The following is a 16,032-nucleotide window of genomic DNA, read 5'->3' as shown; positions in this document are numbered from 1 at the left end:
GCTTCTCTTTGCATGAATCCGTCCTCGTTTCGTACTTATATACTTTCATAGTTCTTTGGTCTGAATTTTGTCTCACGACTATTGACTTGAAACGCCTATTTTGGTTCGTATACGAATGCCTGTTTTGACGCCTCTTTTTTTTCAAATGCCACTCTATGAACCAAAGCCGTCAGCCGTTAGAACAAGAAAAACAAAGTTAAAATGATCTATCAGGAAGATAGATTCCGTGTAACACGACATCGGATGTGTTTTATTCCCTTTAGTTATAAAGCTGAGCATATGTTTGTGTTTTACATCGCTAGCTGTGTCCCCAAAAATAGCGAGATGAATCCATGCTATGAAAACATCATACTATAACGGTCCCTTATCGCATGGAACCACCCGCGACGCTAACCAACTACAGTAAACAGATAAATCCGTTCGGCTGGTGAACTGAACATGAATGGTTGGCCGACAGTGTTTAGTGAATTAACAGTCAGGAAAACGAATCAGTGAATTATTGAGGTTTTCACGTCAAACTGGCAGTATTTCAGCCATATCATGGCCAGGCCATGATAGAACAAGAAAACAAGTTGAGGCTTACGACATGAGAATGATAGCATCCAAAATCAAACTATAAGGAAACGATACTCTTTTTAAAAAATCTCCTCAAAACAGACATCATTTACAATGTCCTTACATGTATAGAAAGTTTCCACATCTTTACAAATATTTCTTTACAGCATCGTATGTGGATTACCGATGGTGATCTTGTTTTCACCAGACCAACACTGGAGACTTCTGTAAATCACGCGCATGCGAAGACGCATTTTTTTCCTTTGCTCTGTACTATTCGTATTCCAATACATTTCCATTTTTTTCTTATTTTATTACATTATCCAGAGAGGACCTGGAGTGTAAATTGTTTGCATAACTTTAACGGATTGCAGAAAGTCGTTTCTATCGAATTAAGGTTCCCCCTGCGGCAATTAAATATTGAAACGTTTTTTCTCTGCTGTGTGGCGCGTCCATTCTTTAAGAGCAAGTGCGCACATATATTACATGTCACCACAGTGAGAGGTAATTCCCTACACCAGCGAACATTTCTTCTTTGTTTTTAAACATTGCTCAAGATTTCCCCCCGGAAAATGACGTCACTATCAGTAAGCGTGTATATCTATTGAGTAAAGTTTTCGCAGGTTGTCTTATCATGACTGCCACCGCAGGCACATTTCGCGTAACAAAAATATTCGTAAACACTGAAATTCATACAAAAAAGCTCATACAGATATTGAATTTGCTGGCAGACAGCCACGAAATATTCAGCACATTATTCCACCCAATAATATAGACACCGGTCATGTTTCCTTGCTCTAATCTCTCACCGTTGAGCACAAAGCGAGGCAGGTGCAAGTATCATGTTAAAGTCTTTGGTATGATATATGGCATATGGTGTGATTTGATGCTAAATTTAGTATTACTTATTAACAGTCTGTCCGAGAAGAACGACCATTCTGGAAAACCGCATAATACGTGGAATACAAGTAACACATTTCAGAATAAAAGCTAAACACACAACACAACAAACACTACCATAGTTTTTCCAAAAAGGACAAAATGGTCTGATTCTCCAATGTCATTTTAAACTTGTCTTGGTTAAGCCACAAAGCGTAAATTCAGAATGACGAACAATACTGAAAAAAGCGGCCGTGAATTTCACAAAAAGGGTCAAAACCGCTGGAAACTTGATGTGTATCTGTAGTCATGTAGAAGCCAGGTACCAAGTTTCAGTTCAAAGCAAGTGCCGGTTATTAATGTAGCAATGAGTGCTGTTCTTTTTTGCTGATTGACTGAGTGATGTATTGACAAACTGACGGACTGACGCGCCGACAAATAGCCAAACCTGTACCCTTGCTTCTCCCACCAGGCGTACGACATCATAAGTATACTTTTTTTATAAAGTATGTGTATGTTAATAGACCTGGTGTAAGACGTTTACATTTCAAAGAAAAAGCAGCAGAACTCACAGGAACCGAATTCCTGAGAGGCTCCCAGGTCAATACGCCACGCTGTCACATTAACCAACTCGGCCACAAAGCTCCTGTAAACGTCAGATGAAAGAGTTTATATTTATTTGTAAGGGTGGTCTTCACTATATTTTGTTTCTATTTTTCTTAATAAGAAAGGGACACGAAAAAAAAAATGATAGGTGTACGGTACCACCTCTTAGTATTTAAACCCTTTGAAAAATAGTGTTCTAAATATAGATTTTAAACACCTGTACTTTTATATTTTAATGTATTCATAAATATTCCCATCATTCAGATTAAGCCCATACATGTGTTTGTGTATGAACAAGAAATTTACCGTGAAATATATCATTTACACATGCATCACAACCTTATTTAGAACACTCTATTCAAAGACAATCCATAACAAGAGGTGATGATGCCAAATACCCACCATGCGAAAGTATTTTGAAAAGGCTCTTTTCTCCTGAAAGAAAAATTGACTACTTCGGTGGCCTAATGGTTAGAGCCTCATACCAAAGACTTTTTTGAAAATGGTACTTGCTGCTGCCTCGCTTGGCGCTCAGCACTGAGAGGTCATCACAAGGAAACATGGCTGGTGTCAGCATAATGTGACTGGAGGAAATCATGTCTGTTGTCTTCGGAAGGATATGTCACATTGGCGGCATGGACTCGCCCTGCCACAAGAAGACACTTTATATGTACACCCATCTAATGACTTCTCGTCGTCATATGGCTGAAACATTGCTAAGTACGACGTTAAACCCAAAGCATACATACGTATATACATGAAAGAAAAATCAAAAAAAAAATGCAAATAACTTCTATGCTCTATCATCTAGTCGACGGTACGGCACCGTACACTCCCCTTTAACTTGCACACCTTCGCCAGGCCACATATTTTCACATCAACGTTTCCGTCTTTATCATGTTTTATCACGGTTTTGCCGAAGCCGGAATTTTCCCAACAACAGCACACTTCGTCCGAATAGGACTGGGCGTAACGAGTCAGGTTCTTGATATAGCCGAAATCTAAACGTCGACACAGACATTCATTTACCAGCCGCAAACTAACAAGGACATTCCGGGTCATTAATCGCAAGGCATAAAACAACGTTCAACTCAAATTACCAAAGAACGGAGAAAGTATTTAAGTACGAAGGTAGGACGGAACCATAAAAAGAGAAGCGGTCAATAGTTTTCAATAATATCAGAAAGACGCAAGGTATTCTCTAGGCGACTGAGTGAAAAGAGTATACAAATCGTATACCATGCTAGAATATCAGTTGTCGATAACGAAATATGCATGTCAGCTGCGCTTTGATTGCAACTGTTCATATATCCATCGTGACGATTTAGTTCAATACGATGAATATACTTCCCCTGGGCCCGAGTGGAGCGGAATTTGACATAATTATCAAGCCGAGTGGCAGAGATTCTGGCCGCTCTGTCCATATTTACTTACAAGAGAATCATACTCATTTTAAAACTTAAGTAGCAAGGAGTGAAGGCATTTGATGAAAAACTTTGACACACCAGTATTTGTTGTGACAAGTTTGCAAACAAATGTACATGAATCACCGCCCGATAATGAGATAGTTGGGAGGGGGTGGGGCGTAAAATATTTTGCTCAAATTGTTAGTGGACTCTCACGGAGCCACCTGGCGCTTTTTAAAAATTAAACATGGAATGTATGTGCGAAGGCAAAATCATATTTAAAGTGAACACCGACAAAGTCGAGACATAACCTGGCGCAAGATTTTGATCCAGCAATTGTCGAAATGGAGGGATTAAAGTTGTTTTCCTAAAGTGCACGGTGTGGCCTTTTGACATTTATGAGAAAAGTGTTAATATACGTAAACAATGGCGTAATCGGAAGCTTTAGTTTGTGATTAACCTTATTGGTTTTCAAAGACGTCATGAGGTCATATAGTTTTATGTAAGCAACAGAATGCGAGTAGAAGTGCTAATGTGACAAAATACAGGAACAAACAGACAACTTAGCGAATTTTATCACGTCGGCATTTGCACTGAGATCAGAATACATTTCTTTTTTTTGTTTTTTGGAAATTATTTGACGAACTTACATGGCCGCTTTCAATGCCTTTTGGTTAGCGTCTACTTGGGAGTCGGGAGACCTGCAATCAAAGCCGGGTCGGGACATTCTAAAGACTTTACAAATAATACTTGTTGCTGCCTCGCCTTGGCGCTTAGCACCAAGAGGTTAGAGCAAGGAGGCAGGATTGGTTGGCCCGGTGTTAGCATTATGTGGAATGGGTGAGATGTCACGTCTGTTCTCTTCGGCATAATACTTCGTTTGTGGCAGTACTTAGACGGTTTGGACTCTCCCTGCTACGAGATGACACAGAATATGTACTGACATCAAATTGTTCCTCTTTGTGTGACTGGAAAATTGGATTATAGTTCATGTAGTGAGAAATTCCGCTTTTCAGAGTGAATTCATTTGAAAGTGATAGGACTGACTAGGGAACACGAGTCTAGCCAATAACTCGCAAATCTCGCTCTAAAGCGCAATTTCGTCTTACCTGAATGGTACGCGGAGAACGACGTAAAATCATGCATTTATTCATTTTTACATTATTTACCCGAATAGCCCATTAGATTATACTGGTGGAAGACAAATGATTGCAAAAGAACTTCATGTAAGACGACCTGAAAAGACACCACCATCGCTGTCGATGGCTTATTACAACAATTCTTTGAGGACAGTTAAGGCATGGGCAAGGAAATCTACAAAATTCCTTGCCCTTTCCTTGTACATAAGACGGTCTTCCAAGGGCCGAGTGTTCAAAAATTGATTAAAAGTTAAGCTAAATATAAATATAATAAAAAAGCTTTGCCATCTCTGTTTCTTTACTGGAAATATTGCTGTTGCAGGTATGTTTATCATTGTACTATGTGCCAGATACTAGATTGAATGGTTTCCGAGCGAACTGTAACGTGATTTTGGTTGTTTCATTGTGTAACTTTTAATTGTGTAAATTTGACAATTTAGACACATTTTAGTTGCTTACTATATTGATAGTTGCTTTAAATAATGTTTCTTGATACTGATAATTAACCACCGTGACATTGAGGGAACCAAATGGATAACATTTATATAGTTTTGGGCTGTACACAAAATACTAAGTCACAAAGTATGGAAGCCCTTTATGTTCGTATTGTATCACTACTTTGATTTAAAATGTCAGTTTGAACTATAATAAATATTTTCGGATCTCGCCGGACGTTGATTTCGGAAGGAACAACGTGGCTTTGCCTTCTCTGTTTCCGTACTGAAAATATTGCTCTTGTAGGTGTTTCCAGAGGGAGTTCACATATATGATGTCCTGTACATCCAGTGGCTTGTGAATGTAACATAGGCAGGGGGAATCTAAAACATTCTTTGTCTTTGTCTTGGGTTAACTGAACCAACGTCTGATGTCCAGGAGGAATTGAAAAGATAAGCAGCTTAAAGCACGATTTTTTTTGTGTGACATACCCATGTATACCCATGAGGCATCCAGTAAATGTTGTTTATGTGTGCATGGAGTTTAACGTCTAAATGGTGTGTGAGGTAAAGACATTTAGCTGAAGCAGAACGGCGTCATGCGACTAATTCAGTAACTATAATGGCGGCAAACTTGACAAGTGACAATGTGCAGTGAGTTCATGTTCGTTCTGGAATGTCTCTAGCATTTTAAAATGTGACATTTTTTAAAGGTGTAATTAAATCAAAATCGGAAATTTTGAACACGAGCTAACGCACGTATAATTAAAGAGACAGAGACAAAGTCACCAGACAACATTGCCAGACAGCTAGAGCCTGGGCTCACTTCTTTAAAGACTTTCGATCAAAAGGAGAGTAACTATTTAGCAAATGACAACCGATACTTAAAAATATTAATTGTCTTTGAAAGTTGATAAATCCATAGAGCGGCTTCACACGTTCTTGTAGTTTATGCTAATTTTAATCTGGTTTGATATACAGCTTTGGAAATTTGATTCACACAAAGATCTTTACAATAATTTGAGATAATGTGGCCTTTGCGATTCTTGATTTGGAACATCCATTTTGTTTGATCGCTAGTGTCTTTTTGACACTTTGATAGATTTCTAGTTTTGTGAGAAAATATATTTTTAAAGCCTGTTTATAGGTCAGTCTTAACGATCCTGCATACGACGTACACATGTCTGGCCTTGCAGCATTTGTTAGATCATGTGTGTTGTGTCACGATTTCAATCTACGTCACAAGCTATTACTGCAAAAACTAGTGTGTCAAGGTTATTCCACCAAACGCTTTCACTCTAAGTTATAATTCTCTTTTAAGTAAATATTGACAGAGTGTCAGGAATCTCATGCGCACTTATTCGTGATTGGGTCAAATTCCACTTAAGTATAAGTATAGCGACTGTAGTATATTCATCATGTTTAATTCGCTTGTCACGTTGGATATATTGACAGTTGCGATGAAACCGCAGCTGAAGTACATATTTTGTTATGGACAACTTACATTCTAGCATTGTACAAGATTTGAGAACTGATTTCTCTAAGTCGCCTAGAACATGCCGTGTGTCTTTCCAACATCAATGAAAACTGTTGACTGCCTCTTACTGTATGATTTCGTCCTACTTTCGTACTTGATATATTTTCTCAATCCTTTGGTGGTGTGTGATATACGTCATTTTGGGAAATAGCCTTGCGATTATTGACCTTGAACGTCTTTGTTGGTTTACGGCTGGTGTACGAATGTCTATTGTGATGCATAGATGATTTGAATCGTGATATAAATGTTTTCATGTAAGATACTCCACCATAGATAGTGCTGTATGAAAACCTTACTGTTTATGTGGCCAAAAAAGTGGGCGACGTCGATTTCCGTCGTATCTGAAAAAGTATGATGTATGGTGTTTAACAACCATCAACCAATCAATTAGTCAATCAATCAAATGATCGATCAACAAGATCTCTCTTACAGATACCATGCTTACAAAATGTTTCATATTCCATTTTTATTAAATCAAACAAAATAAACCACCTAACGGTAGTTGTTTTGGAAGAGGAATGAAAGCTGACATACAACTGTAAACGGCCAGAGAGATTTCCTTTTGACGTACTGGGTAGTTCTAGGAATCCAATGTTTATCTGGAATTCTTGGTCGGCCATGGAATGCGCGATGTTAGAGAAACCGGAAACACAACGTCACATGTGATCTGTACCACATGCGCGTATGTCAAGACAAAAAATCAAGACAATGTCCTCGTGAAGTCAGACATTTTCTCACTGTGCGCGATTTTCCTTACTTTGACCTGCGATATCTCGGTTATGCAACTTTTAAAAAATTAAAAAATTGAAAAGTTTGTTTTTTAAACTTCGGGTAGGATTCTCGGATACATATATACTTTTTAGTACCTTTTCCCAGAAAACCTATACAGTTTGTGTTGATCCATAATGTTAAAGTTCTCCACTAGTAATTGACCATGCATACAGTGGTACCAACTGGACCGAGAAATCGTTTCAAGGTTAATTAACCCCAAAGCAGTATCTTTCCCTCTCACTCTGCTTCCCTTCGACAGATCCTTCATGGCAATTATGCCCATGGGTGAAGAGAGCCACGGAAACAGTCAGCATCGAACGCTTCCGGCAGTTCCTGTAAGTCTCACATAGTTGTATTTCAGACAAAACATGCTCTACAAAACGTCTATCATACCAAGAACCATGTCACACTCCTACACGTTTGCCCAAGCCCAGCTGACCCAGGCCAGAGTATAAAACGAGAGTGCTCTGAAACTGTTAATGTAATGTAAAGATTTGTAGATATTATATGACATTCCCATGAGAACGGACGCGAAGAACCATGGAAGGATGTCAAGCTTATTGAAATTTCATTCTGGAAAAAATTATCTTTATTTAATTTAGTTAATGTTTTGTCGAGAAACGATGTTAAGGAAATACTGAAAATAGGTAAAAGTTTGTCCTGAGTAGTGTACTGCGTCAAAAACGTGTGGGATTGCGGAGGAGAGGTGTCGTTGAGTTCGTGCTCTAAGCACAGGTTTGCGCGGGGTGATCGGCACATGGGTTGGTACATGGGGAAAGCCCTTAGGTAGACTAGACTATACTGTACTGTACTGTACTGTACTGTACTGTACTGTACTGTACTGTACTCTACTCTACTCTACTCTACTCTACTGTACCGCACTGCACTGTAGTATAAGTGTAGTGTGATGTAGTGTAGTATAATTATAGTGTAGTGTAATGTAGAGTAGTGTAGTATGTGGCATGTCATTATGGGGTGCAGTATGACGTAGTACGCAGCCTACACAACTACGGCACATAAAGCTGCAGTCCGGCTACTGAGGGCACCGGAATCAACCTGGTTATCCGCCGTTCTGGTGGCCGTGCGAGCCGTGCTGACCGACTGGCTGGCTTGTTGGCTGAGTGGTAGCATAGCATAGCATAGCATAGTATACTGTAGTATGGTATGATATAGTAGAGTACAGTACAGTATAGTACAATACAGTACAGTATAGTGTAGCATGTAGTATAGCATAGTATGTGGTATAGCGTAGTATAGTATAGTGTAGTATAGGTATAATGTAGTGTGGTGTAATATGTAGCGTGTCATTATGTGATGCAGTATAACGTAGCACATAGTCTAAATATCTAGTATAGTATAATAAACATTTAGTATACAGTATATATTAGTAGTATAGAATAGTATGGCATGGTATACAGTATAGTAAGTAGTAGTATAGTATAGTATGTGGTATAGTGTAGTGTAGTGTAGTGTAGTATAGTGTAGTATAGTATAGTGTAGTGTAGTGTAGTGTAGTGTAGTGTAAGTGTAGGATAATTGTAGTGCAGTATGTGGCATGTCATGGTGTGGTGCAACATGACATAAATACACAGCGTACACATCTACGGCACATGCTGGCTGTGGGGCTGGCTGGCTGACTGACTGGTGAGTCACGCAGCGGGTAGTGCACGAGGCCGTCTCCCAGCCCCAGCAAATTCGACAACACCGGAGTTCGAATTCTAAAAACCTACTCTATCTGGGTAGATCAACTTACTCTAGGCCGCGCACTGCGCCAGGCCACACCTATGTCTACCCTCGCACACACGCAGGGACGACACGGGACCATGCCTCGCACTGGCTGGAAGAGCAGCGAGGGAGGCGTAGTCAGACCACCCCGAATGACCTCCCTGTCGATGGCTTTCCATGCTTTGTTCTACGAGTCCGACAGACCAGCGACTCAAAGTGAGTTAGGCCCGTGTGTCGGCTTGGCTGGTTCAGCAGGACACGTACACTCTCCGCCGGTCCACTCGACAGCGCTACCCTCAAAAGCGGGTCGTGGTTGGGGGTATAGGCAGCCAATGGCAGGCGGATCTGGTCGACATGCGAGCACCTGGCAGAGAGAACGAAAACAACTGTTACATACTTACCTGCATCGATGTTCTCTCCAAGTACGCTTGAGTCGTCCCCCTCCGCACCAAAAACCGGTGCGCTGGGGCGCCACGATCGCCAAACAGATAGCACCTGGTCGGACGCAGTACGTGCGCGAGGTGTTTGAAGAAAACGCCGAACCTCACGGATACTTGCTGGTCGCTTGATTTTTTTTAAACAAGCCACACCCTCTATGACTTCGCACCAACATCTTCCCTGGAGAGATTCAGCAGTTGTTTCAACGTCGCCGATGTCACGCCCGCTCCAATGTTACGCATCCTTGCTGTTCCTGCCTTCGGGAGCCCCCCCACCCCCACCCCCCCACCCCCGTCGAACAATTCGGTGTTTTGTGTGAACGTGCGAAGAACGTGTTAAATGGAAACGTGCCACTTACGCCGGCTCAGAAGGCGAGGTAACAGCGGTACAAGACGGGTCTCCGCACCTTGGACAAGAAAAGTGTTCCTCTGCATAAGAAAGAACGCATTGTTCAGCGCGGAGGTTTATTTATAGCGCTACTCGCGCCGCTCGCCCCCATCACAGCAACAGTCAGCAGTGCCCTCATGAATGCCATCACGCGGTAATGGAGCACGCCAAGAAAATGGCCTTGATCGAGACGCGTCTCTTAGACACACTCACGCAGACGCCACAAGTCTCCCGGTTCCCCGTGCCCAGTTACCTCTCAACGCGCTCGACACAGAGATGGCATCGATCCTCCTTGACACGACCCTCTCGGATAATAAGAAAATACAGCGGTATCACCACACCCTTCAACAGTACCGCGCGTTTCAAAATCAATACCAAGCCGCGCAGTACCCGGTCGCTTGAGCAAAATGGATACTTTAGAGACTCTCCCCCATACGCCGGAAAGCTGCCCTGCTTCTTCCACCGCGGGCTGAGAGTCATGAACATCCCGCGAGACTGGGTACCCAACCGAACATGGTGGGGCGACACCGAGCGATAGAAACACCACCCCGGCCGAAAAATACTCCACACCACGGTCTCTACCCACCATCACCACCACAATACCACCCCCGCCACCACACCATGCCGACCCACGGGGCGACAACATATGCGACGCAGACTGCGTCCGTCTCCAGCCATCTTGCCACTGAGGAAGAGTTCGTATTAAATACCTCGCTGGGTTGAAAGATGGTCAGTCCGCCCGCAGGAGATCACCCCACCAAGATGTTTCGCTGACCAGTAATAGCTCTCCCCGCTACATCCCCAACAATGCCGGCACATTTCAACACGCAAATGCCAGCTAGAAATACAGTACCCCCGCAGCTGGTACAACGTTCGGGAAGACGAAGTGTTATATGTCAAAGACTCGCACCCGCGCTAGGCATAAGTGAACCTTGTCGGAAGGCTATTACCCCTCGCCCAACGCGCTCACCAAGGCCCTGACAGGACTGTTGAAGTTCAGTTTCGACGATGTGCATCGGAAATACACCATAGGCTTTCAGAAGCAATATGGGCTCGGTTTCAGCCCGTGTCTTAAGCAGCTCTTGCGTTTGCCGTACAGCTGAATAATGGGGCCAGTGGATCTGATACACGTCGGTGCCGAGCCTTTACAAGCGGCCACGCCAACGCTGTATGTGTACACGGACATTGACGAGTCATGTTTGGTGTGAAACACGTTCGCTCCACTGCTGCGGCTGGTGACCTCGGAAAGAAAGTACGGCCAGCTCATCTCCAAGACATTCCTGGAATGCATCCCCCTGTAGCCTGTGTTTCGGGATACGGCCGTGCAGCGATGCGTTTGGCGATAGAAAGGCACTGAAGGCCGAAAAGAGTGTAGGTCCGACCAGTCTATGGCTGCATTTCTCTATGGCAACAGGTCGTCTCCCTGAAGGACAAATTCGTCACAGCTTTCACGAACATGTACCCGTACCGCGCCAATATGGAGACGTTGTTGTCATGCGGCATGGAGACTAAGAACACCCAGCTGTCCACCGCTTTGTGGTACACGGACGGAGCCGGGGTCTTTGACAGGATGGATGAAAGCAACAGCGGGTTTCACAAACGACTGCAGCTCATCGCCGAAAGTCGACAGGTAGACATACTGGGGCTCCTTCACTGCGACATGTCCCTGCAACGCCGCCACCTGCTCAATAACATGGACCTCCGCAACCGACTCACTCCAGCCAAGAACGCGTTTGCCTTGATGTCCAGTGAGGACAAACCTCACTATAAGACCCCTTTGAAAAAGGTGTTGGTCTTTGTGCGCAAAGTCAAAGTGACAAGCGTTGTTCAACTGGGACATTTAAAAGCGTTGGACAAAGCCAAGCACCCTCTGAACCGGGTGCTGATAAAATATTTCTCCGTGCCCAAAGGCAACACCCTCATCAACGAGCAAAACCTGTTTCTGGGTAGTTTACCAACGCGACTGGAGGTGGAATGCGTGAGCAACACGGCTTTTGACCGGAGCTACCGTGAAAGCCCTTTCCATTTACAGCACTTCCACAACTTCGTCGCCCTGCAAGTCGGTGGGCCTCGAATTTCTGTAAAGCCCCTGACACCCAGCTTTGAGCACGGGAATTTCCTCAGAACGTTCGTGAACCTTTTTACAAACAAAGGGAAAGTGTTCCACGACGAGGGGAACAATATTCTCCGCACCACGTTCGCCAAAGGCAACGCGCTGTTGTGTTTCGACTTGACACCTCCACCACGATCACCAACTGAACCTAGTTCAGAAAGGCCCTACAGTCGGACGCGTGTACCCGGGCCGTCCTGCTGGATGTCTACGCTCGGGTCCACTCCCCTCGCCGAGTGACAGGCGGGCCTTGGGCCTGCGTCATCAACACCGAAACGTGCCTTCGCCCCGGGCAACCCTGGGTGGCCGTCTTCATTGACGTGTGTCCGAACCCACCTTGTCTCCGGAGAGAATAATTTGATTCTTACAGACTGCCACCTCTCCACGCTGATATCACCCCTTGGCTCAACCGAAGAACACACCACTGGACGTGGAATGATCGGCGTCTGTGTCTTGACACCGATGTGTGCGGGCAGTGTTGTGTGTATTACGTAACTTAGCAGGCTCGAGGCCATCCCCTGGACGCTATTGTATACACGTTCAACACGTCGTGCACGCGGTACGATAACGACTTAATGATGTTCGACTGGGTGGACAGCCAGTTTGGGGTCCAGTCCACGTTTTTATCACTCAACCAGCCAGTTGGTGGAAATAACTTTCTGTGTTTTCCTGTTCAAGGTGTATTAACCCCGCTCTATAAATAAATGGACAGTCAATTGGATGACACAGGCATACAGTGTGTATGACTTGTAATTATTTCGCCTTCACGGCAAGACAAAAGGTAATGGCATAACAGTTGCTGATAGTCAGGTCAAATGTCCAGGTAAGTGGTGTTCAAACCATCCGGCAGTCCTTTACGCTTCCCGTAAAAATAAGTAAACGCGTCTTTGTGCTGCGTGTAGGAATACATGGTGCTTCTCCGCATACGCATAGCTCGGTTCACTCTACTAGCGCTTTGATAGCTGCACAACACAGAAAGGTATAAGTCCTTGTCCACACCCCGAGCACTAACGACTTTTTCAGGAGAGTTTATCTTTGCAATTCCACTCTGCGCCGTAATAATAGTTTGTCTTCCAACACAATCTGATGGCGTCATCGGTCCACCCGACTTTGAAGAGCCCCGGAGTGAGTTTATCAAACTCGTAGTGGTCGCGTCGGCGCAACCACTTGTCCAGCTCCGCTTCGTACGCTGCCCGCAGCTGAGGTTTGACCAAGCATTCCCAGTCCGTGCCAGATCAAGCCATGCAAGCCGAGTCTCTGTTCATCTCACAGTAGTCCCAGTCATATCTGTCAAACAATCCAGTAATGAAATCGTAGTAGAACTCCAAAATACGGAGTCTGGCGTACTTAGGGGCTTCACCCATCTACCAACCCATGTACCGTTCACCCCACGCTGATCTGTGATTAGAGCACGGACTCAACGACATGCCTCCTCTGCCTCCTCCGCAATCCGACACGTTTTGTATGCAGTATACAACTGTCCTGTTATTGTGCTAAGAGGTGTGTAATTAACTACTATTTAACCATTTAAATGAGCAGTTATAGAATAAATTCTAACTCACGTGAACAGTTAGAATAAAACCTAACTCACGCGAACAGTTAGAATAAACCCTAACACACGTGAAATTTAGAATGAACCCTAACTCAGGTAAATGGCAAGATGCATCATTTCACCGGTTACGGATGACTATTTGCCAATTATCACGCTGTCTTTTATTATATTCCTCTAGTAAGTGCATAGATAAACTGCTTCCTCGCGCACCAACGTGTACGCTTCGCACCATCGCGTCATCTCTTCGTGGCATGGCCTAGCGATGGAACGATGATCGCCTTATCCGGCTTACATCACTGATGGACATCATGGTTTATCATGTCTTTCCTATATATGCCGCTGAAAATAAAGTTCACACGTTGGTCCTCAAAATTACTCAGATTTTTTTTAGTAATTCCAGGCCCGTAACGTCTAATGGATAGAAATTAATATCACTGCACCTTTTTGACCTAATTCTGCCTAAGCCATGATGCTAGGGGGCGTGTAAATTGCTACTATTTATGCATTTGGATGAAGACTTAGAATAAAACCTTGACTGAGGTAAATTGACAAGAGGCTGCATTTCACCAGTTACGTGTGACCATTTGCCAGTTACCACACCGTCTCTATGCTGTGCGCCTATCACTCTGTCGTTGTTGCTCTGGTTTTACTCTTTATGCTTTACGTCTATCAGACAGTCGTCGCTGCTCCGGTTTTACTCTCTATGCTCTACGTCTATCACACTATCGTCGGTGCTCTGGTTTTACTCTCTATGCTGTACGTGTGTAATTATGTTGTACAGTTTATATGGGGAGAAAATGAAGTACTTTAAGCTTGGATTGGCAGTTGAGAAAAATGTGTCTGGCGAGTAGAAGCGCAGAAAATGTTTACTCTGTGTGAATTCCTGCTGTCTTTCCTTTCTTAAAAAATTACTGCTCAGTCCAAAACAAGAGACTAATGAACGAAACGTAAATATGCTCCTCTACAGAATGAAGAAATATCGCAATGGCAGACTTTTAGCAGTAAATTTTAAGGTACTCTTAAGACAATCGCATTAAGAAATTGAAGCTTGCCGTCCTAAGCATCTAATAGTGCTAATAGAATTTGCAAAACCAGCAAGTAGGGCCTACTAGATACAAAGAAAGACACTATAACCTAAACAACGGCTGCTATAACTCTTTCCAAGTGAAAATAGCAGACTTATAGATGTAATAAATTTACAACCACTATCAAAGCAGAAATAGTAGAACTTTCCTTTCCTAGAATGTGATAGTCCTAATTGAAAATTTACACCAGTATGTACCACATACAAGGAAGGGAAGACGCCTGAGTGGAATTGAATTCAAGGCACATAACTGATGGTAAGAATACCCTCCCTAGCATCTGATAGTGCTAGTTTACCCTTTATGGATGGATTGAAGTCCATTGAAAAATTGTCGTCAACGATGTTGTGTTTCCTTCCTAGCATCTGATGGTGCTATTGGGACTTAAAAGACCAGCACGTACTAGATACAAGGAAGGATGTTGGAGGCACTGGTAAAAGTATAACACCTTCGCCAATATATATCTGAGTAACAGTAAAGTCAGTAACGAAGTCAAAACTTGAAGTAGGCTGCTCGTTTTTCTGCGCCTCTTCAACATGCCCTGATAGTATTGTTGTGATAGCCTTGAATGCCTTGAACGTGACTATAGACTCCAGATTAGTTTTTTGCATACCAGCTTGGAGTTAAGATAATACAAATCACCTTATTCTTTGGTTATATCTATATAAACTGTGTCGCAGTCAAGTGTATATATACCTGAAATTATCCAACCCCATAACAACTGATAAATGGTTTTACCGTTATTGGTAGAATGGAAATAGAGTGAAACGACACAGTCGAAGGAAGGAGAGCGATAGAAGGTGGACGAGCATTTAATGTAGTGATTCTGACGTGAACAGTTAGAATAAAACCCTATCTGAGAGGTAAATTGAAAAGGGACCGTATTTCACCGGTTACGTGTGACCATTTGCCAGTTATCACACTGTCATTGCTGCTCTTTAAGTCTTTATTACATCATCCAGGTGAACACATGTATTCGTAAAGAAAAGTACAAGAGGTGCAGACGCAGTAAAATAAAAGTGGGGTCGAGTAGAGGAGTCGAACAAAAGAGAGAAAAATATGAAAGTGGCCATGATACTAAGTGTTACAAAGCATGGTTATGTCACGATGACCTGCCTGGGAAGGGGGGGGGGGGATTTTGTAGCGATCGCATAGTTGAGAGTAGAATTAGCTTTCCAAAGGTTCATCTTTTCACCTGCTAATGGCAATAGCGGAATAACGAGCATTGTGTGAAACAGCCGAGTAATGAATGGGGCGCTGCAAGCCGTAACGTTGGGTTTAGTATATTATTTCTCGAAGATATCATCGGTAGCCGAAAGTTAGTAAAACTGATTTCAAGACGAAACAACTATATCTGCGCATTCAATATTATATAAGGTACAATGGCTAATATAAACTTAGTTACAGAGCT

The sequence above is a fragment of the Liolophura sinensis genome, chromosome 13 (genome assembly GCF_032854445.1).
Source record: "Liolophura sinensis isolate JHLJ2023 chromosome 13, CUHK_Ljap_v2, whole genome shotgun sequence".
Classification (NCBI taxonomy): domain Eukaryota; kingdom Metazoa; phylum Mollusca; class Polyplacophora; order Chitonida; family Chitonidae; genus Liolophura; species Liolophura sinensis.
The sequence above is the reverse complement of the archived record's forward strand: the minus strand, read 5'-3'. Positions refer to the sequence as shown.